The sequence below is a fragment of the Schistocerca cancellata genome, chromosome 8 (assembly GCF_023864275.1).
Source record: "Schistocerca cancellata isolate TAMUIC-IGC-003103 chromosome 8, iqSchCanc2.1, whole genome shotgun sequence".
Lineage (NCBI taxonomy): Eukaryota > Metazoa > Arthropoda > Insecta > Orthoptera > Acrididae > Schistocerca > Schistocerca cancellata.
In genome coordinates this window covers 490330848-490348636 of record NC_064633.1, presented here as the reverse complement: position 1 = coordinate 490348636, position 17789 = coordinate 490330848, and the positions used below count along the sequence as shown (strand labels likewise).

The 17789-nt window shown below is 42.7% G+C and overlaps 1 protein-coding gene across 1 annotated transcript in view; it reads right to left on the bottom strand.

The window, feature by feature from the left end:
- The window catches only part of LOC126094443 (heat shock protein 75 kDa, mitochondrial), a 308018-nt gene that overhangs the window by 171132 nt on the left and 119097 nt on the right, over positions 1-17789 (bottom strand). The gene's annotated exons all lie outside the window — the stretch shown is intronic.

Sequence of the window (17789 nt, the reverse complement as noted above, 5' to 3'; positions counted from 1 at the left end):
TTACCAACATGTAGTGACTTATTAATTTGTATTTCCAAAATTAGCACACATGATGTTTTATAAATAAGCGAAACGTTTCTCGTAAGAAATACTCTTTAATTATTTGCAATAAGCTTCGGACGAAAAAAATCAATAACTACTGAATTTCAGAAATTGTATCTTTTTATGGAATCAGTATCTACTGGTCCACTGTTTTTCACAACAAACAACCGACAGCTAAACATGTAATAGGCACTTTTCAGTGCCTGGATTTTTTCATGGCCGCTTCTGGAATTACTTAAGTAACAGTAATTTCGTTTGTACTGTGTTTTGGTTCTTAGACACCAAAGAGAGGACTTGGAACTGTGACTGTGCCAGGTGACATGGGTGAAACGACGAATCAACTGCCAGGTAATAGCTGCAAAGTCTATTAAAGATCCAAAGATTACAAGAAAGCAAATTGTGGCAAGTGAGTATACCAAGTGAGTATACCGGAGCTCTCCTAGCGAATTTATCCTGTGCTGTGACTCGGTTCTCACGAGTGAGCCTGTGAAAGTAACCACTTACATTTTAAACTTGTGTTCGCAGCTGTCGAGGTACACACTCGTTACAGACTACTCGTTACTAGCTACTTTCGTTACTAACAGTGTCTGACTACGGACTGCCGTTACTCACGTGCTGTAACTATATAAATAGACAAGCCACACGCCACATCTGATTACACGGTTCTAAAGGTGAAAGGGTCGTACTTAGTAGTTTTTACCTTAAAACTTGCGTGAAACCAAAAAATTTCTAGCCGCCGGCGCATTGAAAATCTATCGAAAATACGTCTTTCTGATACTATTTGTTAAAATAAATGACATAACATTAAACGTTCACCTATCATATCTTATGAATTGCACTGAGGGTAGTGATCAATTTCACGAAGTAACAGACGTCTCGCTAGGTTGTACAATGACTCAGTGCTGCATTTGGCACTTTTATACATAAATTACGAAGATTACCGAGTAAGGCTGCAGTACGTAATGTTTTCAAATCTGCGATGGAAAGCTAGCTCCAAAAATATACGAAAAGTCGTCACTACAATATTAAAAATGAAATTTAAGCGCTCTAGACCACTGGAATACCACATAAACCAAGTAACTGAGGTTCTTATAGGGGAAAGGCGGCTAGTATGGGACACTTCAATCAAAATTGGAAAAGCTTTTGTTATTGTTTTGTAATGAGGTACAACAGCACGAAACCTCGATTTGAACATTTGTTTTTGGGTGAATGGTGAAAGAAATATTTCTAATTAAAACAACACACAGCAAGAAAATATTTTCTACGGCTAACAATTCGGATGTTGAAGTGTCGGGCAGTATGGGCCGCACAACAAAATACATGATTTATTTTAAATAAAAAGAGACTTTTGTGGCTCACAAACAAATGTAATCTGTTTATACACGAAAAGTACAATATGATAAAAAAATTGAAGTATGAACTTAAAACATAACAGTAAGTTCTCTTATGGAAATGTTATTTTGTTCCTTTCACACGATGCAACTTAGTTCAACACATTATTTTTCAATTTTACGGTAGTCACGATAGCAATACAATGAATCCTCAATGTGTGCACCAAGTTCATGTGCCGAGACCTCACAATTTCACGCTGGATATACTTTTCTTCAAAAAATTCTCCACAAACAATGCTGTCTGTCTGTCATTTGAAATGCCCGTTACCGGATCTTTTTTGGATGTTTGTCCAACTTCTCTTGTTTTTCTACTTTAGCCCTTTCCTGCGTTCTTCAGCAGCTTCTTTTTCGAGTCCCAAATTTTTTTCCTATTAACATCTGTCTAATGGTTGTTGAAGTTAGTATTGGCAATGTCTATACAGTATAAGTAAGTGAAAATCTGTGTATTGAAGGGAGTAGGTGCCTGTACCTTTTATTATTAAGCCGCGTTAGCCCTCTGCAGGCTACATTCGCTGACTTTGCAATGACGTACTTTACTGGTAGAGCACCCGGGTTTGGCAACATCAATAAAGTGCAAGCAAGGTTATATTGGTCTTTAAAACGGTTCATAAACTACTTATCAAGCCGGTGCAGTTCGTTAGATGCGATGGGGAAAAATCTCAGCATGAAGACATGGTGTGACGTCAAGCTTCTTGTTGAGTACCGTGACAATCGGGGAGGAGCAGAACGGGCTTGTGGTCAACTGAACTCGACAAAATGCATTAAGCTTGTGGACTGGTGTTTCCGTAGCATAGTTATGGACGCTTCTCCATGAAAATTTGATTGAAAGCTTTGCCTGCTAATTTCTTTCCTCTGTCAAATCAATAAGACGCTTTCACATTTTCGACCAGATTTTGAAAAATCACATCTACATCGACTCGTATGCATTTACTGCCATGTTTTAGTATGTGTATTTGTGGCTAAGTGGAATACTGCCTGCCTAACAGTCTACAAACTTCGGATTCAAACCTTGGTCAATTCTACCAATCCTCCCTTTTTTGTCCCTTCATCTCTGATAGTCGTTTGTGTATGTAAAAAAACTGATTTGCGTCTTGTCAGATATGTCTGTACTAATACACCCAATTTATTGGCCGCAGATTTTTATTTACAGATTGATTTTTTTTAACTTCTGTTTAATGATATTCACAGGGAAAAATACTGGTTGCGGAAAATGAAGGGCAAGGATTGTAAGTCTGACAATGGGTATCTTGCTGTGTGTATCACGTAGATAATCTGTTACGTGACTCCTGGGTCAAAAAATGGATCAAATGGCTCTGAGCACTATGGGACTTAACTGCTGAGGTCATCAGTCCCCTAGAACTCAGAACTACTTAAACCTAACTAACCTAAGGACATCACACACATCCATGCCCGAGGCAGGATTCGAACCTGCGACCGTAGCGGTCGCGCGGTTCCAGACTGTAGCGCCTAGAACCGCTCGACCACCCCGGCCGGCACTCCTGGGTCAGTGCAGAAAATAAAACATATAGCCTATAGAGGCTAGTAACTTCAACGATATTATCACATCGGCAAAAATTGAAATGGCCTCAGAAAATATGAAATAAAACAAAAGAAACTATGTGGTCGATTCTCGCTATTACCAGACAGTCCAAAAAGCTGTAATAAATGGCTAACATTTCACCTACAGCCAAATGGTAACAGAACAAATAAGTTCTGTTGCAATGTGACTGCCTACAACAAGCATACGTTTCACAATAATTCTCTTATGTCATGGATGACAATTACATGAACTTTTAACTAAGTAAAATGAATATTTTGGTTCCTAACTATCTATGTTTTTGTTAATACGTCAAGTATTTTGTCCGACTCAGCCGGCTTTTGGTTCAAGAACTTGTGTTTTATGCAGAGGTACTTTTTGTTTAACCAAACTTCAGTAAGAAAATGTCAGGTTTTGTCTTTTCCATTAAAGTTTTATTCTTCTTATAAAGAAGTATGCATTTTCTAAGAAGGTGGTTAAAAAAAGTAAAAAAGAAGAAGTTATCTTCGGGAAAATTCTTCGCTCAGTGTTCAACTAAGTTAGCCTTACTATTGCCACTGTGCTATTAACTTCTTTGTCACACATGTCAATTGTATCTGCGGATCCTAATATCGCTATGTGAGACAAAACACAAATTTTTTGTTCACTCCCTCCTGTCCTTTTGGTAAAATATTTTTATCGTGTATCCTAAGGCTAAGTACTTCATGCCATTAGCTTATAATACCAGGTTTTTCTTAAGAATGTTTTAATGCTATTAGTTCTCTGTTATTTTGTCATTGTTTTGTAATTTATTTACTTTGTGGTAAGGTCTTACGGGAGAAAGAGAGACCAAACTGCTGAGATCAACGGTCCCTAAGCCTACACACTACTTAATCTAACTTAAAACTAACTTACGCTATGGACAACACACACACCCATGCCTGAGGGAGGACTCTAACCCCCGACGGGGTGAGCCGCACGGACCGTGACAAGACGCCTAGACCGCGCTGCTAATCCGCGCGGGCATTGTTTTACGCATAGTCCCTTGTTTGTACTTTTGTACGGACTGAATGAAATAACTGTAATGCACATACAGACCTCTGTACCAATGATTATTTATCACAAATTTATCAAGTACTTAATATTTAATCGAGGCATCATCTCCCACGCACTTGAGATACCTCTGCATTCTTATCCTAAATGTGCCTCTTCACTGCCATGTTTTGTGGGTATATTTTGTGACTCAGATTAACTGGTTTACATTACATTTTGATTTTTATATGAATAGTGCATTACGATTAATTCGTATTTTATCATTTATTAAGAATGCTGTGCACATTAGGTGATTTTCAACTCAGACTTGCCGTCTGGCGGCAGCTCCTGTCAACAATTTTTTGTAAAGCTGTTTTATCCTACAAACTGTACGTAATGTTGCACATATTTTGTTTTATATTTGCAAGTTTACAGTTAGTTTTTTTATTTTATTAGTTACATTTTGAACACAAGGTTGTTAAACTATTTGTGTGTCCAAAATACAGCGCCGCTGCCCTATAAATGCACACTGCCTGGTGGCAAGTTATATCAATTGAGCTTTCTAACGCCGTCATGCTATCAGTTAAGTTTCGATACTGATGGGTGATGCGCATGACTTCATTTGAAGAACGAAATTTTTACACCAGACTGTGTATAAAATTCTTTATTGTACACACTACCAGTTCCAGGCGTTTCCCATTCCAAGGTGTGTCTGAAAACATAGCAACACGCACTAGCAAAAACACAGCTAAACACATATAATGTAACTAAATTGGACGTACCATTACACAAACATCATATGTGGCTACACTGTCGGTCGTCATTAATTTAAAAATTGCGTACCATGCATCATTGTGCACAACGAAGTCGTCATGCGTCCTCGTCTAAAATATGAATGTGCATGACAAAAAAAGTATTACCACGTTATTTTATTGTCACATCCAACCAGAAGCACTAAGAAAACAAATCTTGCAACACTTACTACGAAACACACTGTGTACTCTCACTCAACGAACTGTCACATGTACAATATGCGTGGGGAATTTCGAATTGTCACTCAGAGAATACAAATACGAGGACCTTACAACCATCGATAGATTTCAGAAGTATTTCTGTCTCTTAGTAAGAACTGTGTGAAAAAGTATTATCTACATAAATCGGTGTCGCACATAAGCAGCGTTGCAGAATATTAGTTCATATGTCGAGCTGTATTTTATGGACTGAACAAAAACTGTTTACATCGTGTATATGCAGCATAAATTGTTAATCGATGTAATACGTCGACTCTCAAATGTAATATCTTAGTACGTGAATTGGAAAATAAGTTAAAATATAATATGCAAATACGCTTCTCGGGTTTGCCGCCGGATCGTATTGCGTAAACCCCACAATATTTCATCGGTGCAACTGCTCGACATCTTCAGGTGGTAGTAGTTGCTGCTGTTAACTGCTGCAAGACGCGACTGACGATAATGGCGAGACGGCGTCGAAATTTATCAGGCCCGGAGCAGGCAATACACGTGCGCGGGCTCGCAGTTGGAGCAAAGCGGCGCTCCTGCTGCCCCCTGCTGGATGGGAACCGCACAAAGGCCTTCAGTGCGCTCGTTGTGGGCAGGGACTGTGCAGCCGGACACTCCTGTGATTAAAAGCTGAATTACATCTCAGCAGTGCGTTGCATCGAGTCATGAATCGGAAGTTCTTGTTTTCACTGTTTTGATTTAATGACTAACTGAAAACCTGCAACTACACATGTTGATAAGGTTGTTTGCCTCTTTATCAACACAGTCCCAGAAGATGACACTGGGGACAAAATTTCCTCCTTTTTTATAAAAGATGCGACGCCCCATGTCCAGGTACGCGCGGAGGGCCCTTCTGCACTCCCAGCAGGGAGTAGTAGCAGCGCCGCTTTCCTCTTAACTGCGAGCTTCTTCCCGCACACAAGTACTGCCTGCTCCTGGCTTGACAAATTTCGATGCCGCCGCACGATTATCACTCGCGTCTTGCAATGACAGCAGCAAGTAACACCTCCTGAAGATGACGAACAGCTGCAGCCATGAAATACTGTGGGATTTACACAATACAATCCGGCGGCAAACTCGAGAACTGTATTTGCAACAGATCCGTCGGGAAACCCCGAAAAGTCATATGTTAAAATACGTCCACTTCTTTGAAAAGCACATCGCTCACAATTACAGCATGCGACAAAAATGGAGAAAAATGTCGTTCTTGAAATTTCTTGAGAAAAAGAAAATGACAGATGACTCCATGTTGTGTATGAAGACTATGTTCTTCTTTTTAGTATGTTTCCTAGTGTTCTTTATGCACCACCTTTCGTAAAATTTATTATAAGTTATGTGCCTTGTATTCTTTCTTGGTAGATATTTCTGATGATCAGTATAGCTAGAAACGTGTCAATAACTTACTTCTGAACAGCAAAGTGAACAATTATTTAGTACTCTATTCATGTAGCAGTTCCGCCGTGGAACGCACAGTTCAGCCAGCACTCGGCACGCAGACGGCGGCGTGTCGGCTGAGCAGCCGCGACGTCACGAGGCCGGGCACCCCAAGCGCGTTAAGGGCAATTCACACGGTCCGCAGTCCGCAACACCGTCACGTCAACATGCATTCACTCTGTCCGTCACGTCACAGCACCTCATCTCAAGTCACGTCATATCAAGTCACGTGATCTCAATTCCTATGGCTGTCCTCAACTTCTTTTCGCGGGAATTGCGATCTCCGTAACATGATTTTCAACCTTTTTTTATGCGCGAAGAGCACATACACAACGGATGGCTTAGATACGTCGATGCTGGAGTCCAAATCTGTGTGAAAATTGCACTTTTAGACTCAAAACGGTTTGCAGCTTGCAGGGATGGCGTGCAAATTAGAGAAGGAAGACGGAAGTGCTAAACAACGCAAAACAGGTTTGGGTTCGAAAAATGTCATTACGTGGTACAGAAGGGGAAATTCGCACACTATACAAGTATATCGAAGAAGAGGAGTCTGTATTTCTTAAGTATTTTAGAACGTCGAAGCACCAGTTTTTCTTATTTGTTACGTCAAATTGCATCCATAATTACGAAAAGGAACACAGTGTTACGAGCTGCCATCACATACCGTGAAAAATTGGTTTGCTTAACGTTAAGTTTAGTTGCCAGCCTAGTGAAAATCTTTGTGCAGTAGTCATATCTTCCTCAACACCATTCCCTTCAAGATTCATAGGTTTTCTTTACATCTTGTATTTGGCTCTTAATAGTTCAAGTGCATTATTTGTACTGGGGTTAGCTATCGAAACTACATAAATATTGACCACTGATGCTTGCAAAACTACTTCACAGACAATCAAGGGGGCTACTTAACAATACATAAGCCTGCTACAAACACACATTTAAACAAAGAACTCTAAGGCATTACTTGATGTATACTTTGAAACTGTTGCAGTGTGTAATGGTTTCAGTCCACTTCTTAACGAAACATTACAAATGCCTGACAACATGCAAACAAATTCCACTTATTAACCAATTTCATTCTACCCCTAGTATTTTTTTCACCTGAAGTTCCAGTCATATTGTGATCCATTTCACTGTAAAATATTAAATATGGTACCAGTATGTATAAAAATCCGCTTTATAAATGTAGAAGATGGAAAGTAATTTAGTACGTTCATCATGTCATACAATTCTGACTGCTGCTTCACGGCTTCAATTAGTCTTTCGCCAATTATTGTAAAATTATAAAATTTAACAAAAGAAATAACGTAACGAAACAATTTATAATAATCACAAAATATAACGGACAGCGAACAAATGATATCAACCACGACGAAACGTAACATGGAGATCCGCGAACGTCCGTGTATCTGGAGGAAATGCGCTTGGGAGTCAAGTGTTCGACGACGGATGGATGAGGTCAGCGGTCAGACTTACTTCCAGTGAAACGACGGCGACGTGACGTGGCGGCCAGTGTGCATTCCGCCATTTGAAATGCAATGCAGAATGTTTTGACGGTACGTGAGCTGAAGTGATGCGAATGCCGGTGTGAAGAGGCCTTTAGCGGTTGGCCGCATCCGCGCTCAATGCGAATCCACGAAGTTTGCGGGAGACGATGGCCAGTTCACCCATGATTCCTTCGTAGACAGCTCACAGGGATAACATCTATCAGCTCTGTTCGGAGTACATCAAGTCGTGCACAGGAATGTCGCGGCCTTCCGTCAAGACAGAGAGTCTGACACCATCACAGAAGGGGAGGCGGGCGGCACCCTGTATCTTGTAAATGCGTAAAGACATCAAAAAGTTCGAAGGCTGTTCGAGATCGGAATCTTAGGAAAATATAGTAAAAATTTCGAGCATTTGCTGAGCATAGACTCCCTCGATTCCGCTGCTCGATTTTGGTACGAAAAATGGTAAAAAAACACTTTTTAGGGTTTTCCAAGGAACCGCCCATAAACTAATGGTGCCTCCGTAAGTCCCTTAAGGCCCACCGTAGAACACACCAAATGCATAAAAAACCAAAAGATTTGTTCCATTTGCCGAAGACGGAGAACGTGTGTAATATTCATTCTTTGAACCTGCACGGTAAGGTAGTGACATTAAGACGATCCTTCTGTTCGGCATACAAATGGTTCCTAGTCCAAGGGCTATCAAAAGTACTTGACCCTCCCTTTCTAACATAAATAGAACCCGAGGTATGAGGCCCGGAAGAATCAGGTTTTTATGTGCGACGTTTAGGAACACATTAGGTAACGCATACTGTCCCATGCGTACCGATATTATGTGCTAGGGGATCGATAAAGACAGGCAGGTCCAAGAAGACTTAACTAGCATTCAGGTGAACACAGAATACATATAAGATAAGAGACCGAGGAGAGGGAAAGTACGCGCAAAGTTGTGAAACCGTGGAGCTGTGGGGAAGAGGGGAGGGCGCTCTATAGTTCGGAATGTCCGGTCTTGCAAAAGTAAAGAGAACTAGGCATGGAAAATGACATTTCTGAACGCATATCTTATGACTGTTGAAGTAAGAAGATAGACGGGACACCGACAAAAAGAGGAAAAACTGGAGATTTCTATAGAAACATAAAATCGATTACAGACAAGATATTTAAAAAATGACTGACTGTTACGGACCAAACCAGAATAGAATGACTCCGAAAAACTTGAATCATAATTTAATGACTACCACAAAACAGCCGAAGATACTGTAGATTTCAAGAGAGAATGCGGGATCAAACCGAAAGATGTGCTCCGAAATAACGTTGGCAAATTCAGAGTGTACTGTGCAAAATCGAAGAAAGGCATAATGGGCCACAAAAAGGGAACAGGAGTCACAGCGAAAGAAAAGAATCAAGACGAAGAACATAACCGGGCATATCTACTACTTCTGGCGAACCAGAAATAGAGCAAAAATGTACAAGAATTTTACTCCAAATCTGCATTATCAAAATATCACAAACGCTGTGTATTTTTAAATGTGTTTCCGATTTTCTGTCCAGATCCAAGGGCTTTCTCCAGATCACACATCCAAAGGGTCATTCATTTTATATTCGCACTGCTAGGTCGTTTCTAGGTAAAGAGGAAGGAAGTTCCGTGTTGAGATCATCAAAGCATGAGCTCTGCTGGAGAAAGAAAAGATAGCAAATCAGCTGTAGCCTTATCGAAGGAACCGTTGTGACATTCACTGGGTAGCCAGTGGCATCCTGAATCTGGATGGATTGCAAGCACAGCGTGTTAAGAAATCACTACGGCACTTCGTTCAATGTCTTGTGCAGGAATACACACACTGTATAACAGCAGCGGAGTCATATTTTTACGCCAGAAATATGATTACAAAATGGCGGTGGATCTAATGTCATACCTCTATAAGCTTGCAAATTGTTGTGCAGCACGATAGTCCCGACCGATAACGAACATATGAATGTTTTTTTTTTAACATTAAAAATCGGATATATATGGGCGCAACTACAGATTTCCATACGGTTGTGAATAGCATGTTTTACGAAATCATCAACAGCGTTGGAAGTCTAGCACGACAGCCGAGTTGCGACATACGCTGGATATCCAAGTCTTGTACCCTTCTAGTGGCGAACAACTACTGTCAGGACATTAGCATACCGCCACAGTTAAAGAAATCCAACAGCAGTGGCTACTCATGCCTAAGGACGAGATCGGTCTAAACTCGCGAAGCCCGGGGCTTACTGTTCAACATACTTCCATTAGATGGGGCTAATAATGCCAACCCTGTACAAATTGTCACACGAAGTCAGTTATGACTGACACAGCCGTCAGTCTTACTAGCTGTTGACTTCCACGAAGCTGTCAACTTCGCAGGACGCTACATGGGAAAAGCAGACTTTAATGTGCCAAATATTGCGATGAAGATGGTGCAGTAGTTTGTAGACAGAATCCCACTAGAGAAAGGAAAGGAAGATCAAGATTTAACGTCCCATCGACGAGGAGACCGTTAGACACGGGAAAGTTGCGCTGAGAAGGTGCGAGGTTCAATGAGTGTCTAGTAAGTACGTACACTATCAAATCAAAAGTGTCCGGATACCCCTATATGATGCGGAATTGACCACTAGAAGTCATGATCGGAGGACCCGCCAGTGTAAAAGAAGGCAGGGAGTATTGTGTTCGATAGTAGAGAAGCAGTAACAGCAGATTCGGTCGGCCAAGATAGCTGTGACTTAGAAAGTGGATTAATCATTGACTGTCAAATGAATAACAAACCCGCCAGGTTCATTTCAACCCTCCTAAGCCTGTCGACTGTTGATGATGCAACTGTGAACTGGAAACGCGAAGCACAACCACAAAGCTAAACTACGAACAGTCAGAACTCATGTACTGAATGACAGGGACCACCGAGCATTGCGGAGGATGGTTGTAAATAATCGCATGAAATCAGCAGAAACAGTCGCTCGTGAGTTCCAAAGTGCTGCTTTTTCTTGACTTCGATCTGGGACTTCGTATCGTGGAACGCTTGAGGCATTTATTCATTTATTTGAGCTCCTCAAGCTGATCTTACAAGATACGTCGCAGGGTGAGTACTCCCTAGCGTGATCTTTCATTCTCCAGAACCTAGTCCTCCAGCAGGCCGACTTCTGCCAATCTCGTAATCTTTCTGCACACTGTTCGTATTAGTATATTGCAAAAATTACTTAGTAACTGATGCTTCGATAATACTAACATTCGTCAGCGCCTGTGTTTTGGCGTTGGGATTATCACGTTATTCTCGAAGCCTCAGGGTATTTCGCTTGTCGCATATATCCTACATATTAGTTCTTTCATGATTATTTGTAGAAAATGAAGTGGAGTTTTATAACGCCGATTGTTGGGCAAATTTATCAGCTCTCACGGAGGACGATATCGTATAGGAAAAAAAGATAGATAGGTCCTCCGGCCAGAGAAGGGCGATAGGTCCCGGAGGCGGTCCGCAGGTAGCGTGCCGTCTTGTTTGGTATAGCACATCAATTAATAATAACGCGCGCTGATGAGATCTGGCGCCGGGCGGCCGCATTAATTAATGCCAGCTATTAATTAGCGTTATCTGGCGGCGCGGGGCGGCGCCGCGCAGCCCACGCCGTTACACCAGCGACGCCAACGGCCTACACAGCCGTCCCGAACCTGCCGAGGGGTACCGCTCGCGCCGTCCGCGGAGACACTGGTCATCGTAAAACTCTGATTCCCTGCAGCGATTAGACGAGGGGCGTTCCGTAAGGAATGCAACACATCTTTTTTCTCGGCCAGTTTCGATTGAAAATATTTGTTGTGGGACATCGTGAAATATTACCACTTCAACCCCTAAAATATCACGAAGCTCCGGTAGGTGGCGTCGCTGTATGTAGCCCTCAAAATGGCGTCTGCACCTGAGGTGCGTTCCAGGCAGAGAACTGTCACTGAGTTTCTTTTAGCGGAAAACCAGAGCATCGCAGATATCCACAGGCGCTTGCAGAATGTCTACGGAGACCTGGCAGTGAACAAAAGCGCGGTGAATCGTCGGGCAAAGTGTCTGTCACCATCGGAACAAGATCGCGCACACCTGTCCGATCTCCAGTGTGCCGGCCGGCCGCACACCGCTGTGATTCCTGCAATGTTGGAACTTGCGAACACACTCATCCGAGGCGACTGACTGATCACAATGGAACACCCCGCTGCACAACTGGATGTTTCTGCTAGTAGTGCTGACACATTCGCCCACCAGTTGGGGTACTCAAATGTGTGTCCTCGGAGTCTTTCGCGATGGTATGCTTCAGTAAAATCTTCCCGGATTACACGGCTCGTCGTTTCGAATGAAACACTAGAGCTTTTGATAACTGTCTCCGCCATCGTCATCAACAGAGCATCGAAGTGGGGCATGCGCGGAACGCAAATTGGGCAGCTCGTAGCGGTTCCTTCCCGTCGCGGGACTGAGCGGACCGGTGCCGCGTTTGAAATTGTTACTCCGCGTCCCTTATAGCATCGACTCTACATATTTGATATCGCTAAATGTCCAAAGCACTCCCCATGCCTTACTAAGTGTGTATCCCTGGTCTCTGTTAAAATTGTTGCCGTTTATTCTAATTTCGATCGATTCTTTCACAACAGAATCCCAGTGCTATGATGTTTGAGAAAAACTCTCGTTTTTTCAAACACACTTCAACGGAGATGAACAAGGGACATCTACGAGGGTGGCCTTGCCGCATTTGTCAGAAGTAGCTTCTCCATGACACCCAAGAGTAGTATGCACAAAGCTCGTTTTATGCCCGTTTTCTGTTCGATCTTCAGCTACGGCCGACTTCTCAAGTTCCCTTTGTTTCATACATTGAGAATACTCTTGGAAGGTGTGTGTCCGATGGGTTCCTTGCCTTCAGACATCTGTTTAGCTCAATGACGGATGCACTCTGCGGGAAGTAGAACATGGATGATGGGGAAATTATTGATGCAGCAAGACATTGGCTCCGACGTCAACCAAAACAGTGGTATCAAGCGGGCAAACGGGGCCTCCCAGTAAGCTGGCGTAAGGCCGTCGCACTGAACGGAGATTATGTTGAAAAATAGGGTTTTGTAGCAAAAAGAGTGGGAAATAATCTGATGTAATGGAAACCTGAATAAAACCAACATGCTTTCAGAAAAAAATGTAGAGGGAGAGAGAGAGAGAGAGAGAGAGAGAGAGAGAGAGAGAGAGATTCAAATGGCTCTAAGCACTATGGGACTTAACATCTCAGGTCATCAGTCCCCTAGGCTTAGAACTACTTAAACCTAACTTAACCTAAAGACATCACACACATCCATGCCCCGAGGCAGGATTCGAACCTGCGAACCAGCGCGGTTCCGGACTAAAGCGCCTAGAACCGCTCGGCTACAACGGCCGGCTACATTGTTCCAAATCAGAAAAATGTTCCAGTTTTCGATGTATTCCTCATTACAGCTCTCGCAATATGGATGCAGTACAAAAAGAAATGGCCTAGCAGACGAGACAAACAACGCATAATTAACTTCATGACAATCGCCGCAGGTTCGTATCCTGCCTCGGGCATGAGTGTGTGTGATGTCCTTAGGTTAGTTAGGTTTAAGTAGTTACGAGCTCAAGGGGACTGACGACCTCAGAAGATAAGTCCCATGTTGCTCAGAGCCATTTTGAACAATCGTCGTTCCATTGCAAATACTCTACGTTGGGGGCAGCATAGCTTTATACATCTTTTGGTCTCACGATACGGTACGAGTTCATTGTCTTAAACTATTGTATCTTCCGTTTTTTCCAGATACACGCTGCAGTCCCGACTCAAGACCGGGTGAGTTCCGTAACAGCTCACACACTTCAACGGAGATGCACAAGGGAAATCTTCGAGGGTTGCCTTGCCACAAGTAACTTCTCCAGGACTCCCAAGAGTAGTATGCACAAAGCGCTGGCATTTGAAACAGCGCATTGGTGGGAACATAAGGCCGCACGCTGAAACGAACGGAACCTGCCTTAACATGGTCAGAAAGTTCCACACTGTTAAACGTCAGGAGAAAGGAGTCGGACTTTTACGAGATTCCCGTCCACCCTCTTCATGATATTTTGCACGTCGATTGTACAGTCTGGAGCCCACTTATCTTCCAATTCCTCATTGGTAATGTCCACCAGACTCTGCAAGCCACAACACCTCCGCTGTAATTCAAGGCAGTGTGCAGATCAGTTTCGATGGCATATTCCCAAAGGTACTGGACTTTCTGTAAGTCCTTAACGTGTTGGAAACTGGATGTTTCCACCACAGTGTCCCATACAATCGCTTAACTGATTTTGAACTGCCAGGCATGACTTCTAACTCATTTTGAATATAAAAAGGCAAAACTTTCTCGAAGCTGCCCTCCTTCCTTTTTTTCTTTTAAAAACACACACTGACTGCCAGCATATGTTCTGTTACTAGACCGTAAACTTTTAGACTTCGCTCTTGACTCAGGAGACTGGCTACACGAGCCCTCTCCGCTTGGAGGAGCTGGAGATAATTTCGAGGGTTCCATCTGGGTCCCACAAGCAGCTAGGGAAATATAAGTCCACCAACACAGAGCTTCGCGTTCCTAGGTAAGCCTTATACACCTGAGGTGCGGCAGGATAACCATAGGCTGGTCGTTAACGGCTGTTCCATCTCAACAGCCATGCATCGCATCACCGCACAGCACACCTTCAGACTGAGGGTTCTTTTACCGATATTCCTACCATCCTCGCGATCCGGGCGATCAAGTCGAGATCCCCTTTTCCTGTGACACACAACGTTCCACTGCCGCGCGGTACAGTGGTCGCTGAAGCATTCCCAGAGCTTGCCAGTCCTCAGCTCAGGAACCCCAGGATCGCCAAGCCATTACTCAGCAAATAAAATGCTGAGCCCCTGAGAGCGCGGCTATCTTATTATTAAGAAATGGCTTATCTTTTGAGACCAGAGATTCGAAGGGCATTCAATAACGAGAAATTGAGTAAGAAAATAACTGGTGTGTCTTCAGAGAGAGCACAGCCGCTCCTACGGCGACATTAATGGAACGACTTGTCACGTTAATGCGACGTCTTCGACTCTGCACTGGTTGTCGGCGTAGCAGTGGGTGCGGACCTGGCAACAAGCTCTATATTAGAGCTCTTGGTAGTGGCCTCACTGTAGGTCTCCGTCGAATGGTACACTCCACTCACGAACTCGCCTAAGCACTGGGCTGTTATCGTGGCACAGCATGAATGTGAGTAGCGTGTGAAGACCAGTACAATATCAGTCCGCCCATTGTTCTGCTAACGTAAACAATGACAGCACTTAAAGTGGAATCATTATATAAACAAACCAGTCACATTAGTGAGACCCCTATGTGAACAAAACGGTGGCGGCTGATTTCATCTTCATGTACACAAACTATTCACTTGCCCTAGCGTCCTTATGTAAACAAAATGACGGCCAGATGCTATGATTCTTACACAAAGAAACCATGCATGCGAAATCTTAAATTGTGATTATGCAAGTGCAGTTTATGACCCAAATGTAAAAAAAAAAAAAAAAAAAAAAATTGTACCCTTTCAAATTCCCCCCGCTCCCTCAAGCCTCTAGGTCAAATGGGGAACGTAAAACTCAAATGGGGCGTTCGTCTATATGCAAAGGCATATGCTACGTGTCACTTTATAGCCTTACGAGCGGCTTGTGCGAATTATTTTATACGATGTTGTCGCCAGCTTCTAGAGCTGGAGAATTGCTATGTACGGTTGAGCCAGGGACTTGGTATGTATTGTGGCGAAGGCATGGCGGAAACTAGGTGGCACACGACCATCCGTTTATCGGCTGCGGGGACATTCCAGGTACTAGCTTGGCTGCAAGGCCCCGCTTGAGCGAGGAACGGAAGCCACCATGGGCTTAAACAGTTAAAATTAGTTGCAAGTGTGCTACAGAAAATGGAAAGACACTTTCAAAATTGGTGGAAGCCCTAGACTACAACAAAATTGTCGCCAAGTTATACGACTTCAATTTTCAGAATTATAATTGTTTAAACACTGACATACCAGCCAACTTTCAAAAAACATAAATCAGGAGATTCACTTTCGAAAAAACTGCTTTCTATTCTGTGTATCTGTGCGTCTTGCACCTGTCCGCTGTAGGTACTATCCGGGAACCTTTTCCTGAACAGGTGACTCGTATGGTCACCGCAATTGATTCGCAAATTGTGTTCTAAAATAAATGATGTACATATGCACTCGGGTCCGCCGCTCGTGGTCTCGCGGTAGCGTTCTCGCTTCCCGAGCACGGGGTCCCGGGTTCGATTCCCGGCGGGGTCAGGGATTTTCACCTGCCTCGAGATGACTGGGTGTTTGTGTTGTCATCATTTCATCATCATCCAGGAAAGTGGCGAAATTGGACTGAGCAAAGGTTGGGAAATTGTACGGGCGCTGATAACCGCGCAGTTGAGCGCCCCACAAACCAAACATCATCATCATCATCATCATCACATATGCACTCGGCATTTATCACTCCATTATTTCCACCTTTAACACCAGATTTAAATTTTTGTTAATAACATACTTAACATTTTCTCGGTCCTGTTTTGTTTCTATATGTTTTGAAATATTGTTTCTTCCACCAAGTAATACGTAAATGAAACATCAGCAAAGAGTACAAAATGCAAATTACGGATCTTTCCTAGACTCAATAACGCACAGAAACAACTCTCAATATTGCTTCAAGGAAACAGCGTCTTTTTTTTTTTTTTTTTGCTGGAATGAGGGAAAAAAAACACCGAATCAAAATATGACGAATATAATACATGTGAAGTAACGACCTATACAGAAAGCCTTTCATCTTTCAACATGACATGATGACAGCCTCGGATATTTCATCAAGGGAACGTCACTGGCACACACATATCCAGGTTAGCCAACGTCTATTTCCCCTTCCAGAAACTTGGCAGTTTTATACATAATATGAAATACATTGCTTTTTTCCGAACACGCTTTTAAATTTCTGTTTAATAGCTTCCACTTTTGGGCCTTTCAGTGAATTCATTTTTTTCTCAGTGTCATGCAATTCATTAACTGTCTCAGTAACAAGCTGGTTGAAGTATCTAATTTTTTGATCGAATGAAACAAAAAACCCAAATTTGTATATGTGTATGACAATTGCCGGCCGCGGTGGTCTAGCGGTTCTAGGCGCTCAGTCCGGAACCGCGCGGCTGCTACGGTCACAGGTTCGAATCCTGCCTCGGGCATGGATGTGTGTGATGTCCTTAGGTTAGTTAGGTTTAAGTAGTTCTAAGTTTTAGGGGACTGCTGACCACAGATGTTAAGTCCCATAGTGCTCAGAGCCATTTGAATTTGAACTAAGCTTTAGCAGACGACCTGGTGATTCTACGTCTGAACATTCGAACAGCACAAAAACAAATGGAAATCCTTAAATACAGTAGAAAGAACAGGGCTCGAAACATTGTTCGAAAAAATAAAATGTATGTCTATGAACAACCTGGTACCCAATATTGTAAAAATTAAACTAAAAAGGATTTGTCAGCTTAAATACGTAGGCGAAACCATTTCGGAAAGTGGCTTGGAGAAGCTCAGCTACGAATTTTGCTGTCACAAAATGAAAACAGCTTTCAGGTTTACAACGTACATCTATGACCGAAAATGCAGCTGAAAATACGCCAAACTGAAGCAGTATAATAGGGTCATCAAGCCACAGTGTCTCCATGATGCCGAGACACTCACTTTATACAGAAAGAGAGACATCAGAAAAATTAAAACGTACAGACTAAGTGCAAATAAAGAAACTGAAAAGTGTATCAATATGTCTGCGGATATCGAAAAACGCAGGGTAAAATCCAATGGTCATATTAAAAGGA